Below are 15,235 nucleotides of genomic sequence, written 5' to 3' on the forward strand. Positions count from 1 at the left end.
TCTTCCCTTGGGTGGATTCTTGGCTTTTCTCCCAGCATGGCCCCCAAACACCAGTTTTCACTTCCACCCCAAGCAACGAAACCGAAGAAACTGAGACGGACTCCTGCCTCCAGGCCAGAGGAAACGTCTGCTTCTCCGAACTTGCCGAAGGAAGAAGAAGAACAGCACGAAGCAGTTGAACATATTGATGAAGTACAAAATGAAATAGACAGACTTAACGAACAAGCCAGTGAGGAGATTTTGAAAGTAGAACAGAAATATAACAAACTCCGCCAACCATTTTTTCAGAAGAGGTCGGAATTGATCGCCAAAATCCCAAATTTTGGGGTAACAACATTTGTTCACCATCCACAAGTGTCTGCACTGCTTGGGGAGGAGGATGAAGAGGTGCTGCATTATTTGACAAGAGTCGAAGTGACAGAATTTGAAGGTAGTAAATCAGGTTACAGAATAGATTTTTATTTTGATGAAAACCCTTACTTCGAAACTAAAGTTCTCTCCAAAGAATTTCATCTGAATGAGAGTGGTGATCCATCTTCAAAGTCCACTGAAATCAAATGGAAATCCGGAAAGGATCTGACAAAACGTGCAAGTCAAACGCAGAATAAAGCCAGCAGGAAGAGACAGCATGAGGAACCAGAAAGCTTCTTCACCTGGTTTACTGATCATTCTGATGCAGGTGCAGATGAGTTAGGAGAGGTCATCAAAGATGATATTTGGCCAAATCCATTACAGTACCACTTGGTTCCGGACATGGATGATGAGGAAGGGGAAGGAGAAGAAGATGATGATGATGAAGAGGAAGAAGGACTGGAAGATATTGATGAAGAAGGGGATAAGGATGAAGGAAGATGAAGGAGAAGATGACTAATGGAACACTGATGGATTCCAACCTTCCTTTTTTAATTTTCTCCAGTCCCTGGGAGCAAGTTGCAGTCTTTTTTTTTTTTTTCCTCCTTCTCCTCTTGTGCTCAGTTGCCCTGTGTTTGAGGTCTCTTTTCTCCTTTATACCATGGCTCACAACTTATTTTGGGGGGAAATACCTTGAGCAGAATTCAGTGGGAAAAGAATCTCTACCCCTTTCTGTTCCAGATTCATTTTTATCCCTTCCTGTCTCAACAAAAACTTTACGGAATCAACACCACCATGCTCTGTGGGAAAAAAGAAAAACCTTCTGCTCCCTTAGCTCTGCTGGAAGCTGGAGGGTGCTAGGCCCCTGTGTAGTAGTGCATAGAATTCTAGCTTTTTTCCTCCTTTCTCTGTATATTGGGCTCAGAGATTACACTGTGTCTCTATGTGAATATGGACAGTTAGCATTTACCAACATCTATCTGTCTACTTTCTCTTGTTTAAAAAAAGAAAAGAAAAACTTAAAAAAATGGGGTTATAGAAGGTCAGCAAAGGGTGGGTTTGAGATGTTTGGGTGGGTTAAGTGGGCATTTTGACAACATGGCTTCTCCTTTGGCATGTTTAATTGTGATGTTTAACGGACATCCTTGCAGTTTAAGATGACACTTTTAAAATAAAATTCTCTCCTAATGATGACTTGAGCCCTGCCACTCGATGGGAGAATCAGCAGAACCTGTAGGATCTTATTTGCAATTGACATTCTCTATTGTAATTTCGTTCCTGTTTAGTGTTATATTTTTCTTTCTGTTTCACTGGAAAGGAAAGATGATGCTCAGTTTGAAACGTTAAAAGTGTACAAGTTGCTTTGTTACAATAAAACTAAATGTGTACACACACACACACAAAAAAACAAAGACCCGGCGCAGCCAAAAATAAAGTAAATAAAATAAATAAATTTATTTTAAAAAAAACTCCCCCACAAACAAAAGTCCAGGACCAGATGGCTTCATAGGCAAATTCTACCAAACATACGAAGAAGAACTTATACTGATCCTTCTCAAACTCTTCCAAAAAACTGAAGAGAAGGGAACACTCCCAAAGACATTCTATGAAGCCACCATCACCCTGATACCAAAACCAGACAAAGACACCACCAAAAAAGAAAATTACAGGCCAATATCTTTGATGAGTATAGATGCAAAAATTCTCAACCAAATATAGCAAACTGGATCCAACAACACATAAAAAAGATCATACACCACAAGCAAGTGGGATTCATCCCAGGTTCATAAGGATGGTTCAACATATGCAAATCAATCAATGTGATACACCACATAAACAAAAGTCAAAAACCACTTGATCATCTCAATAGATGCAGAAAAAACACTTGACAAAATTCAACATCCATTCATGATAAACACTCTTACCAAAGTGGGTATAGAGGGAATACATCTCAACATAATAAAAGCTATTTATGACAAACCCAGAGCCAATATAATACTCAATGGTGAAAAGTTGAAAGCCCTCCCGCTAAACTCTGGAATAAGACAAGGATACCCACTTCCACCTCTTCTATTCAACATAGTATTGGAAGTCCTAGCCACAGCAATCAGACAAGAAAAAGAAATAAAAGGTATCCAAATTGGAAGAGATAATATCGTCATTATATGCAGATGACATGACTCTATATGTAGAAAACCCTAAAGACTCCACACAAAAACTACGAGAACTGATCAGTGAATTCAGAAACGTAGCAGGATACAAGATTAACATACAGAAATCGGTTGCATTTCTTTACACCAACAATGAAATATCAGAAAGGGAATGTAAAATAAACGATACTTTCCAAAATCACACCCTCAGGACTTCCCTGGTGGTCCAGTGGCTAAGACTCCACAATCCCAATGCAGGGGGCCCGGGTTCCATCCCTGGTCAGGGTACTAGGTCTCACATGCCACAAGTAAGAGTGCGAATGCCGCAAATAAAGATCCCGCATGCCGCAACTAATGATCCCACATGCCGCAACTAAAGATCCTGCACGCAGCAATGAAGATCCCGCACGTGGCAGCCAAGACCCGGCGCAGCCAAATAAAGAAATATTGAAAAAAAATGCACCTCCAAAAATAAAATACTTAGGAATAAATCTGACCAAGGAGGTGCAAGACTTGTATGCTGAGAGCTGTACAACGGTAAAGGAAACTGAAGATGATTCAAAGAAATGGAAAGATAGCCCATGCTCTTGGATTGGAAGAATTTATATTGTTAAAATGACTACACTACCCAAAGCAATCTACAGATGTAATGCAATCCCTATCAAATGACCCATGACATTTTTCACAGAACTAGAACAAATAATCCTAAAATTTATATGGAACCATAAAACACCCAGAATTGCCAAAGCAATCCTGAAGAAAAAGAACAAAGCAACAGGCATAGGTCTCCCAGACTTAAGACAATACTACAAAGCTATAGTAATCAAAACAGCATGGTATTGGCACAAAAACAGACATATGGATCAATGGAGCAGAACAGAGAGCGCAGAAATTAACCCACACACCTATAGTCAATTAGTTTTTGACAAAAAAGGCAAGAATATACAAAGGGAAAAAGTCTCTTCAGCAAGTGGTGCTGGGAAAGTTGGACAGTTGCATGTAAATCAATGAATTGAAAACACACCCTCTCACCATACACAAAAATAAACTCAAAATGGCTTCAAGACTTAAACAGAAGACGTGACACCATAAAATTCCTAGAAGAGAACACAGGCAAAACATTCTCTGACATAAATTGTACCAATGTTTTCTTAGCTCAGTCTCCCAAGGCAATAGGAATAAAAGCAAAAATAAACAAATGGGACCTAATCAAAGATACAAGCTTTTGCACAGCAAAGGAAACCATTAACAAAACGAAAAGACGACCTACAAAACGGGAGAAAATATTTGCAAACAACGCAACCGAGAAGGGCTTGATTTCCAAAATATATGAACAGCTCATACAACTCAACAACAAAAAAATAAATGAACCAATCAAAACAGGGGCAGAAGACCTAAAAAGACATTTCTTCAAAGAAGAAATACAAATAGCTAATAGGCACATGAAAAGATGCTCAAAATCACTAATTATTAGAGAAATGAACATCAAAACTACAATAAGGTACCATCTCACACTGGTCAGAATGGCCATCATGAAAAACTCTCCAAATAACAAATGCTGGAGAGGATGTGGAGAAAAGGGAACCCTCTTACACTGTTGGTGGGAATGTAAATTGGTACAGCCACTTTGGAGAACAGTATGGAGGTTCCTTAAAAAATTCAAAATTGAATTACCATATGATCCAGCAATCCCACTCCTGGGCATATACCCAGACAAAACCCTAATCCAAAGAGATACATGCACCCCTATATTCACAGCAGCACTATTCACAATAGCCAAGACAGGGAAACAACCTAAGTGTCCACTGACAGATGAATGGATAAAGAAGATGTGGTACATGTATACAATGCACTAGTACTCAGCCATAAAAAAGAACAAAATAATGCCATTTGCAGCAACATGGATGCAACTAGAGATTATCATACTAAGTGAAATAAGTCAGAAAGAGAAAGACAAATACCATATGATATCACTTCTATGTGGAATCTAAAATATGACACAAATGAACATACCTATGAAACAGAAACAGACTCATGGACATAGAGAACAGACTTGTGGCTGCCAAGGGGGAGGAGGTTGGGGGAGGGATGGAATGGGAGGTTGGGGTTAACAGATGTAAACTATTAAACATGGAATGGATAAACAAGGCCCTACTGTATAGCACAGGGAACTATATCCAGTATACTATGATAAACCATAACGGAAAAGAATATAAACGGAAAAGAATATAAAAAAAGAATGTATATATATGTATAACTCAATCACTTTGCTAGTTTCTAGTAGTCAGATAGATGTTTTTTCTGTGAATAGAGGGTGCTGAGTCCAGTTCCTTGAACAATGAGTATGTCTTGGCGATTACATTATTGGCGTATGGAACGGTATCTGTGCCAATTTCAACCTCCTGGTTTATGCATCACCGCACCACGCTTTTCCCCTTAAGCAGCCATAAGTGTGTTTTGTAAATGTGTGATGGTGTTCTGTTTGTAATTCAGTTCATGGTTGGCGATTTTTAGATTCCCTTTATAAGTGATATCTTATGATAAGTTTCTCTTGCTGTCTAACTTATTTCACTCTCAATGACCATACATAAGTCCCCCTGAGTTGCTGCGACTGGCCTCATTTCATTGATTTCAGGGCTGAGTAATATTCCGTTGTCCTTAAGTACCAAATTTTCTTTCACCATTTTTTCCTTCCAAGGACTATTAAGCTGTACCCAAGTCGAGGCTGTTGTCAACATAGCAGCAGTAAACGGGGTGCCTGCGTTCTGTGGATTTTTGGTTTTTCCAACATATAGGCCCATGAGTGGAAGCGCCCTATGCTTTGTAGCTCTGTTTTTTAGATGTTTTAGGAAACACAGCACACTTCTCCAGAGTGGCCGTTGGCAATTTACATTCCCCCCTTCAGCGTAACAAGGCTCCCTTTTCTCCTCTCCTTGTCCTGCATATCTGGTTTTTACCCTTTGTGAGGATGGTCCTTTTTTCTGATTCGAAGTGATACCTCTTTGTAGTGTTGATTTGCATTGCCCGCTTCTTTGGTTGGCCAAAACGGGCGTATGCGTTTTTCCTGAATATATTCTGGAAGTTAAATTTGAGAGACAGCTTTTTTGTTTTAATTGATTAATTAATTAATTTATTTTTGGCCGTGTTGGGTCTTCGTTTCTGTGCGAAGGCTTTCTCTAGTTGTGGCAAGCGGGGGCCAGTCTTCATCGCGGTGTGCGGGCCTCTCGCTATCGCGGCCTCTCTTGTTGCGTAGCACAGGCTCCAGAGGCGCAGGCTCAGTAGTTGTGGCTCACGGGCCTAGTTGCTCCGCGGCATGTGGGATCTTCCCAGACCAGGGCTCGAACCCGTGTCCCCTGCATTAGCAGGCAGATTCTCAACCACTGCACCACCAGGGAAGCCCCTTGAACAGTTTTGTATTTAAAATTTGTCTGTGGGGACTTCCCTGGTGACGCAGTGGTTAAGAGTCCGCCTGCCCATGCAGGGGACACGGGCTCGAGCCCTGGTCCGGGAAGCTCCCACATGCCGCAGAGCAACCAAGCCTGCGCGGCACAACTACTGAAGCCTGCGCGCCTAGAGCCCGTGCTCGCCCGCAAGAGAAGCCACCGCAATGAGAAGCCCGTGCACCGCAACGAAGAGTAGCCCCGCTCGACGCAACTAGAGAAAGCCCACATGCAGCAACGAAGACCCAATGCAGCCAAACATAAATTAGAAACTAAAATAAAATTTGCCTCTGAATAACTTTGAGTGAATTTGGTATCAGTTGTAAAGTTTGCATCTACATTCACTTCATTCCAAATGGTTTCCAATTAATTGTTCCTTAACTACTTTTAGAAAACTTTTGGGATAGAGACTCCATTTTAGTTTGAATGTCCAGTTTAATGGATTCAGCAGTCCTGTCAGTAGGGCACGCTGCCTCCAGTGACCTGTGAGGGAGGCGCGGCCTGCACTTCCTGCACTGACCACAGGGTGGCGCCGAGTTCGCCTCTCTGACCCACAGCGCATGCTCGTTCCCTGCGAACTCGATTGTGAGGGCAGCTGAGAGGAGTTGAGCCTCCTCAGGCGCGGGGGCGGGGGCGGGGGCGGGGGCCTTCGGGTAGGACGCCCGGCTCAGCGTCTCTGCTGAGAGGAGCTCGGTCTCCGTCTCCTTAGGACTCGCTGGGGTTTCGGCTTCAGGACAAAGTGGGGCTGCGTCCACGCTGACTAGGGAACTAGGTTTCCTGAGGACCCAGGTGATGCCTGAGGAAAAGGTGAAGAGACGGTGAGGAAAAGTGGGGAGAAGCTTCCTGTGGGCGACTGACCGTTGAGGGGGTCCGTCTTCGTGTGAGTGAGGGAGGGCTTGGTGTGGAAAGCTGGGTTTTTGGTCAGGTTTGTGTGCAGGGTAGCCAGCATGAGTTATGGGGCGTCCAGTTTTCCCAGCACCATTTATCGTGGGGAGTGTCGTGCTCCTTGGTGTGTCCTTGGTCCCTGTGTCATAAATTCACCGACCCCGTCCGTGTGGGTTGAATTCTGGTCTCTCTGTCCTGTTCCTCTGGTCCCTGTGCCCGTTTTGAGCCAGTTCCACACTGTTTTGGTGACTGTAGCTTCTCAGCAGAGTGTGACGTCAGGGAGGGAGATGCCTCCAGCCCGTTCTCTTTTTTCAGGGTTTCTTTGGCTATTTGGGGTCCTTTGTGGTTCCCCACAGATATTAGGAGGATTTGCTCTATTTGGGGGGAAAATACCATGGAATTTTGGGAGGGATTGCATTCACTGAATCAAAAAGAAACAGATAATTTGAACAGACCAATCACTAGAGATGAACTAGAATCTGTAGTTTAAAAACTCTCCCACAGGGCTTCCCTGGTGGTGCAGTGGTTGAGGATCCACCTGCCAATGCAGGGGACATGGGTTCCATCCCTGATCCGGGAAGATCCCACATGCTGCGGAGCAACTAAGACTGTGTGCCACAACTACTGAGCCTGCGCTCTAGAGCCCAAGAGCCACAACTACTGAGCCCATGTGCCACAACTACTGAAGCCTGTGTGTCTAGGACCCGAGCTCCGCAATGAAGAGTAGCCCCTGCTCACCACAACTAGAGAAAGCCTGTGCACAGCAACAAAGGCCCAGTGCAGAGTTCTCAGAGCTCCCGGTACGAGCTTCTTCCCTTGGGTGGATTCTTGGCTTTTCTCCCAGCATGGCCCCCAAACACCAGTTTTCACTTCCACCCCAAGCAACGAAACCGAAGAAACTGAGACGGACTCCTGCCTCCAGGCCAGAGGAAACGTCTGCTTCTCCGAACTTGCCGAAGGAAGAAGAAGAACAGCACGAAGCAGTTGAACATATTGATGAAGTACAAAATGAAATAGACAGACTTAACGAACAAGCCAGTGAGGAGATTTTGAAAGTAGAACAGAAATATAACAAACTCCGCCAACCATTTTTTCAGAAGAGGTCGGAATTGATCGCCAAAATCCCAAATTTTGGGGTAACAACATTTGTTCACCATCCACAAGTGTCTGCACTGCTTGGGGAGGAGGATGAAGAGGTGCTGCATTATTTGACAAGAGTCGAAGTGACAGAATTTGAAGGTAGTAAATCAGGTTACAGAATAGATTTTTATTTTGATGAAAACCCTTACTTCGAAACTAAAGTTCTCTCCAAAGAATTTCATCTGAATGAGAGTGGTGATCCATCTTCAAAGTCCACTGAAATCAAATGGAAATCCGGAAAGGATCTGACAAAACGTGCAAGTCAAACGCAGAATAAAGCCAGCAGGAAGAGACAGCATGAGGAACCAGAAAGCTTCTTCACCTGGTTTACTGATCATTCTGATGCAGGTGCAGATGAGTTAGGAGAGGTCATCAAAGATGATATTTGGCCAAATCCATTACAGTACCACTTGGTTCCGGACATGGATGATGAGGAAGGGGAAGGAGAAGAAGATGATGATGATGATGAAGAGGAAGAAGGACTGGAAGATATTGATGAAGAAGGGGATAAGGATGAAGGAAGATGAAGGAGAAGATGACTAATGGAACACTGATGGATTCCAACCTTCCTTTTTTAATTTTCTCCAGTCCCTGGGAGCAAGTTGCAGTCTTTTTTTTTTTTTTCCTCCTTCTCCTCTTGTGCTCAGTTGCCCTGTGTTTGAGGTCTCTTTTCTCCTTTATACCATGGCTCACAACTTATTTTGGGGGGAAATACCTTGAGCAGAATTCAGTGGGAAAAGAATCTCTACCCCTTTCTGTTCCAGATTCATTTTTATCCCTTCCTGTCTCAACAAAAACTTTACGGAATCAACACCACCATGCTCTGTGGGAAAAAAGAAAAACCTTCTGCTCCCTTAGCTCTGCTGGAAGCTGGAGGGTGCTAGGCCCCTGTGTAGTAGTGCATAGAATTCTAGCTTTTTTCCTCCTTTCTCTGTATATTGGGCTCAGAGATTACACTGTGTCTCTATGTGAATATGGACAGTTAGCATTTACCAACATCTATCTGTCTACTTTCTCTTGTTTAAAAAAAGAAAAGAAAAACTTAAAAAAATGGGGTTATAGAAGGTCAGCAAAGGGTGGGTTTGAGATGTTTGGGTGGGTTAAGTGGGCATTTTGACAACATGGCTTCTCCTTTGGCATGTTTAATTGTGATGTTTAACGGACATCCTTGCAGTTTAAGATGACACTTTTAAAATAAAATTCTCGAACCAAGATGGCGGAGTAGAAGGACGTGCTCTCACTCCCTCTTGCGAGAGCACCAGAATCAAAACTGGCTGCTGGACAATCATTGACAGGAAGAACCTGGACTTCACCAAGGAGGATACCCCACATCCAAGGACAGAGGAGAAGCCACAGTGAGACGGTAGGAGGGGCGCAATCAGAGTAAAATCAAATCCCATAACTGCTGGGTGGGTGACTCACAGACTGGCGAACATTTATACCACAGAAGTCCACCCACTGGAGTGAAGGTTCTGAGCCCCACGTCAGGCTTCCCAACTTGGGTGTCCGGCTACGGGAGAAGGAATTCCTAGAGAATCAGACTTTGAAGCCTAGTGGGAATTGATTGCAGGACTTTGACAGGACTGGGGGAAACAGAGACCCCACTCTTGGAGGGCACACACAAAGTAATGTGTGCATCGGGACCCAGGGGAAGGAGCAGTGACCCTGGGGGAGACTGAACCAGACCTACCTGCTGGTGTTGGGGGGTCTCCTGCAGAGGCGAGTGGTGGCTCTGTTTCACCGGGGGGATAAGGACACTGGCAGCCGAGGTTCTGGGAAGTTCTCCTTGGCGTGAGCCCTCCCAGAGTCGGCCATTAACCCCACCAAAGAGCACGGGTAGGCTCCAGTGTTGGGTTGCCTCAGGCAAAACAACCAACAGGGAGGGAACCCAGCCCCACCCGTCAACAGTCAAGTGGATTAAGGTTTTACTGAGCTCTGACCGCCACAGCAACAGGGAGGGAACCCAGCCCCACCCATCAACAGTCAAGTGGATTAAGGTTTTACTGAGCTCTGACCGCCACAGCAACAGTCAGCTCTACCCACCACCAGAGCCTACCATCAAGCCTCTTAGATAGCCTCAACCACCAGAGGGCAGAGAGCAGAAGCAAGAAAAACTACAATCCTGCAGCCTGCGGACCAAAAACCACAGTTACAGAAAGATAGAGAAGATGAAAAGGCAGAGGGCTATATACCAGATGAAGGAACAAGAAAAAACCCCAGAAAAACAACTAAATGAAGTGGAGATAGGCAACCTTCCAGAGAAAGAATTCAGAATAATGATAGTGAAGATGATCCAGGACCTCGGAATAAGAATGGAGGCAAAGATTGAGAAGATGCAAGAAATGATTAACAAAGACCTAGAAGAATTAAAGAACAAACAAACAGAGATGACCAATACAATAACTGAAATGAAAACTACACTAGAAGGAATCAATAGCAGAATAACTGAGGCAGAAGAACGGATAAGTGACCTGGAAGACAGAATGGTGGAATTCACTGCTGCGGAACAGACTAAAGAAAAAAGAATGAAAAGAAATGAAGACAGCCTAAGAGACCTCTGGGACAACATTAAACGCAACAACATTCGCATTATAGGGGTCCCAGAAGGAGAAGAGAGAGAGAAAGGACCAGAGAAAATATTTGAAGAGATTATAGTCGAAAACTTCCCTAACGTGGGAAAGGAGATAGCCACCCAAGTCCAGGAAGCGCAGAGAGTCCCATACAGAATAAACCCAAGGAGAAACACGCCGAGACACATAGTAATCAAAGTGGCAAAAATTAAAGACAAAGAAAAATTATTGAAAGCAGCAAGGGAAAAACGACAAATAACATACAAGGGAACTCCCATAAGGTTAACAGCTGATTTCTCTGCAGAAACTCTGCAAGCCAGAAGGGAGTGGCATGATATACTTAAAGTGATGAAAGGGAAGAACCTACAACCAAGATTACTCTACCCGGCAAGGATCTCATTTAGATTTGATGGAGAAATCAAAAGCTTTACAGACAAGCAAAAGCTAAGAGAATTCAGCACCACCAAACCAGCTCTACAACAAATGCTAAAAGAACTTCTCTAAGTGGGAAACACAAGAGAAGAAAAGGACCTACAAAAACAAACCCAAAACAATTAAGAAAATGGTCATAGGAACATACATATCGATAATTACCTTAAACGTGAATGGATTAAACGCCCCAACCAAAAGACATAGACTGGCTGAATGGATACAAAAACAGGACCCATATATATGCTGTCTACAAGAGACCCACTTTAGACCTAGGGACACATACAGACTGAAAGTTAGGGGATGGAAAAAGATATTCCATGCAAATGGAAATCAAAAGAAAGCTGGAGTAGCTATACTCATATCAGATAAAATAGACTTTAAAATAAAGAATGTTACAAGAGACAAGGAAGGACACTACATAATGATCCAGGGATCAATCCAAGAAGAAGATATAACAATTATAAATATATATGCACCCAACATAGGAGCACCTCAATACATAAGGCAACTGCTAACAGATATAAAAGAGGAAATCGACAGTAACACAGTAATAGTGGGGGACTTTAACACTTCACTTACACCAATGGACAGATCATCCAAAATGAAAATAAATAAGGAAACAGAAGCTTTAAATGACACAATAGACCAGATAGATTTAATTGATATATATAGGACATTCCATCCAAAAACAGCAGATTACACATTCTTCTCAAGTGCGCACGGAACATTCTCCAGGATAGATCACATCTTGGGTCACAAATCAAGCCTCAGTAAATTTAAGAAAATTGAAATCATACCAAGCATCTTTTCTGACCACAACGCTATGAGATTAGAAATGAATTACAGGGAAAAAAACGTAAAAAAGACAAACACATGGAGGCTAAACAATACGTTACTAAATAACCAAAAGATCACTGAAGAAATCAAAGAGGAAATAAAAAAATACCTAGAGACAAATGACAATGAAAACACGACGACCCAAAACCTATGGGATGCAGCAAAAGCGGTTCTAAGAGGGAAGTTTATAGCTATACAAGCCTACCTAAAGAAACAAGAAAAATCTCAAGTAAACAATCTAACCTTACACCTAAAGAAACTAGAGAAAGAAGAACAAACAAAACCCAAAGTTAGCAGAAGGAAAGAAATCATAAAGATCAGAGCAGAAATAAATGAGATAGAAACAAAGAAAACAATAGCAAAGATCAATAAAACTAAAAGTTGGTTCTTTGAGAAGATAAACAAAATTGATAAGCCATTAGCCAGACTCATCAAGAAAAAGAGGGAGAGGACTCAAATCAATAAAATCAGAAATGAAAAAGGAGAAGTTACAACAGACACCGCAGAAATACAAAACATCCTAAGAGACTACTATAAGCAACTTTATGCCAATAAAATGGACAACCTGGAAGAAATGGACAAATTCTTAGAAAGGTATAACCTTCCAAGACTGAATCAGGAAGAAACAGAAAATATGAACAGACCAATCACAAGTAATGAAATTGAAACTGTGATTAAAAATCTTCCAACAAACAAAAGTCCAGGACCAGATGGCTTCACAGGTGAATTCTATCAAACATTTAGAGAAGAGCTAACACCCATCCTTCTCAAACTCTTCCAAAAAATTGCAGAGGAAGGAACACTCCCAAACTCATTCTATGAGGCCACCATCACCCTGATACCAAAACCAGACAAAGACACTACAAAAAAAGAAAATTACAGACCAATATCACTGATGAATATAGATGCAAAAATCCTCAACAAAATACTAGCAAACAGAATCCAACAACACATTAAAAGGATCATACACCACGACCAAGTGGGATTTATCCCAGGGATGCAAGGATTCTTCAATATACGCAAATCAATCAATGTGATACACCATATTAACAAACTGAAGAATAAAAACCATATGATCATCTCAATAGATGCAGAAAAAGCTTTTGACAAAATTCAACACCCATTTATGATAAAAACTCTCCAGAAAGTGGGCATAGAGGGAACCTACCTCAACATAATAAAGGCCATATATGACAAACCCACAGCAAACATCATTCTCAATGGTGAAAAACTGAAAGCATTTCCTCTAAGATCAGGAACGAGACAAGGATGTCCACTCTCACCACTATTATTCAACATAGTTCTGGAAGTCCTAGCCACGGCAATCAGAGAAGAAAAAGAAATAAAAGGAATACAAATTGGAAAAGAGGAAGTAAAACTGTCACTGTTTGCGGATGACATGATACTATACATAGAGAATCCTAAAACTGCCACCAGAAAACTGCTAGAGCTAATTAATGAATATGGTAAAGTTGCAGGATACAAAATTAATGCACAGAAATCTCTTGCATTCCTATACACTAATGATGAAAAATCTGAAAGAGAAATTATGGAAACACTCCCATTTACCATTGCAACAAAAAGAATAAAATACCTAGGAATAAACCTACCTAGGGAGACAAAAGACCTGTATGCAGAAAACTATAAGACACTGATGAAAGAAATTAAAGATGATACCAACAGATGGAGAGATATACCATGTTCTTGGATTGGAAGAATCAACATTGTGAAAATGAGTATACTACCCAAAGCAATCTACAGATTCAATGCAATCCCTATCAAATTACCAATGGCATTTTTTACGGAGCTAGAACAAATCATCTTAAAATTTGTATGGAGACACAAAAGACCCCGAATAGCCAAAGCAGTCTTGAGGCAAAAAAATGGAGCTGGAGGAATCAGACTCCCTGACTTCAGACTATACTACAAAGCTACAGTCATCAAGACAATATGGTACTGGCACAAAAACAGAAACATAGATCAATGGAACAAGATAGAAAGCCCAGAGATTAACCCACGCACCTATGGTCAACTAATCTATGACAAAGGAGGCAAAGATATACAATGGAGAAAAGACAGTCTCTTCAATAAGTGGTGCTGGGAAAACTGGACAGCTACATGTAAAAGAATGAAATTAGAATACTCCCTAACACCATACACAAAAATAAACTCAAAATGGATTAGAGACCTAAATATAAGACTGGACACTATAAAACTCTTAGAGGAAAACATAGGAAGAACACTCTTTGACATAAATCACAGCAAGATCTTTTTTGATCCACCTCCTAGAGTAATGGAAATAAAAACAAAAATAAACAAGTGGGACCTAATGAAACTTCAAAGCTTTTGCACAGCAAAGGAAACCATAAACAAGACGAAAAGACAACCCTCAGAATGGGAGAAAATATTTGCAAATGAATCAACGGACAAAGGATTAATCTCCAAAATATATAAACAGCTCATTCAGCTCAATATCAAAGAAACAAACACCCCAATCCAAAAATGGGCAGAAGACCTAAATAGACATTTCTCCAAAGAAGACATACAGACGGCCACGAAGCACATGAAAAGATGCTCAACATCACTAATTATTAGAGAAATGCAAATCAAAACTACAATGAGGTATCACCTCACTCCTGTTAGAATGGGGATCATCAGAAAATCGACAAACAACAAATGCTGGAGAGGGTGTGGAGAAAAGGGAACCCTCTTGCACTGTTGGTGGGAATGTAAATTGATACAGCCACTCTGGAGAACAATATGGAGGTTCCTTAAAAAATTAAAAATAGAATTACCATATGACCCAGCAATCCCACTACTGGGCATATACCCAGAGAAAACCGTAATTCAAAAAGACACATGCACCCGAATGTTCATTGCAGCACTATTTACAATAGCCAGGTCATGGAAGCAACCTAAATGCCCATCAACAGACGAATGGATAAAGAAGATGTGGTACATATATACAATGGAATATTACTCAGCCATAAAAAGGAACGAAATTGTGTCATTTGTTGAGACGTGGATGGATCTAGAGACTATCATACAGGGTGAAGTAAGTCAGAAAGAGAAAAACAAATATCATATATTAATGCATGTATGTGGAACCTAGAAAAATGATACAGATGAGCGAGTTTGCAGGGCAGAAGTTGAGACACAGATGTAGAGAATGGACATATGGACACCAAGGGGGGAAAACTGCGGTGAGGTGGGGATGGGGGTGTGCTGAATTGGGCGATTGGGATTGACATGTATACACTGATATGTATAAAATTGATGCCTAATAAGAACCTGCAGTATAAAAAAACAAACAAAACAACTAATACTAAACTTTCATTGGGTTATTTGTATGGAAATATGTTAATATAAATGTTTCAGACATTACATGAAATTCCTAAAAATCTTATATTTGTATTTGTAAGGAAATATG

General features: G+C 41.6%; 2 pseudogenes across 2 annotated transcripts; both read left to right on the plus strand.

Annotated features, from left to right (window-relative positions):
• Window positions 1-36: 36 nt before the first annotated feature.
• LOC309652775 (protein SET pseudogene) lies at window positions 37-855 on the plus strand (annotated as a pseudogene). Its single transcript has one exon. The product of its transcript is annotated as a protein SET pseudogene (transcript).
• Window positions 856-7,671: 6,816 nt separating this feature from the next.
• On the plus strand, window positions 7,672-8,493 carry LOC309652134 (protein SET pseudogene; annotated as a pseudogene). The gene has a single exon. The product of its transcript is annotated as a protein SET pseudogene (transcript).
• The last annotated feature ends 6,742 nt before the right edge of the window (window positions 8,494-15,235 follow it).

Source organism: Balaenoptera physalus (genome assembly GCF_965194825.1).
Source record: "Balaenoptera physalus genome assembly, chromosome: X".
Lineage (NCBI taxonomy): Eukaryota > Metazoa > Chordata > Mammalia > Artiodactyla > Balaenopteridae > Balaenoptera > Balaenoptera physalus.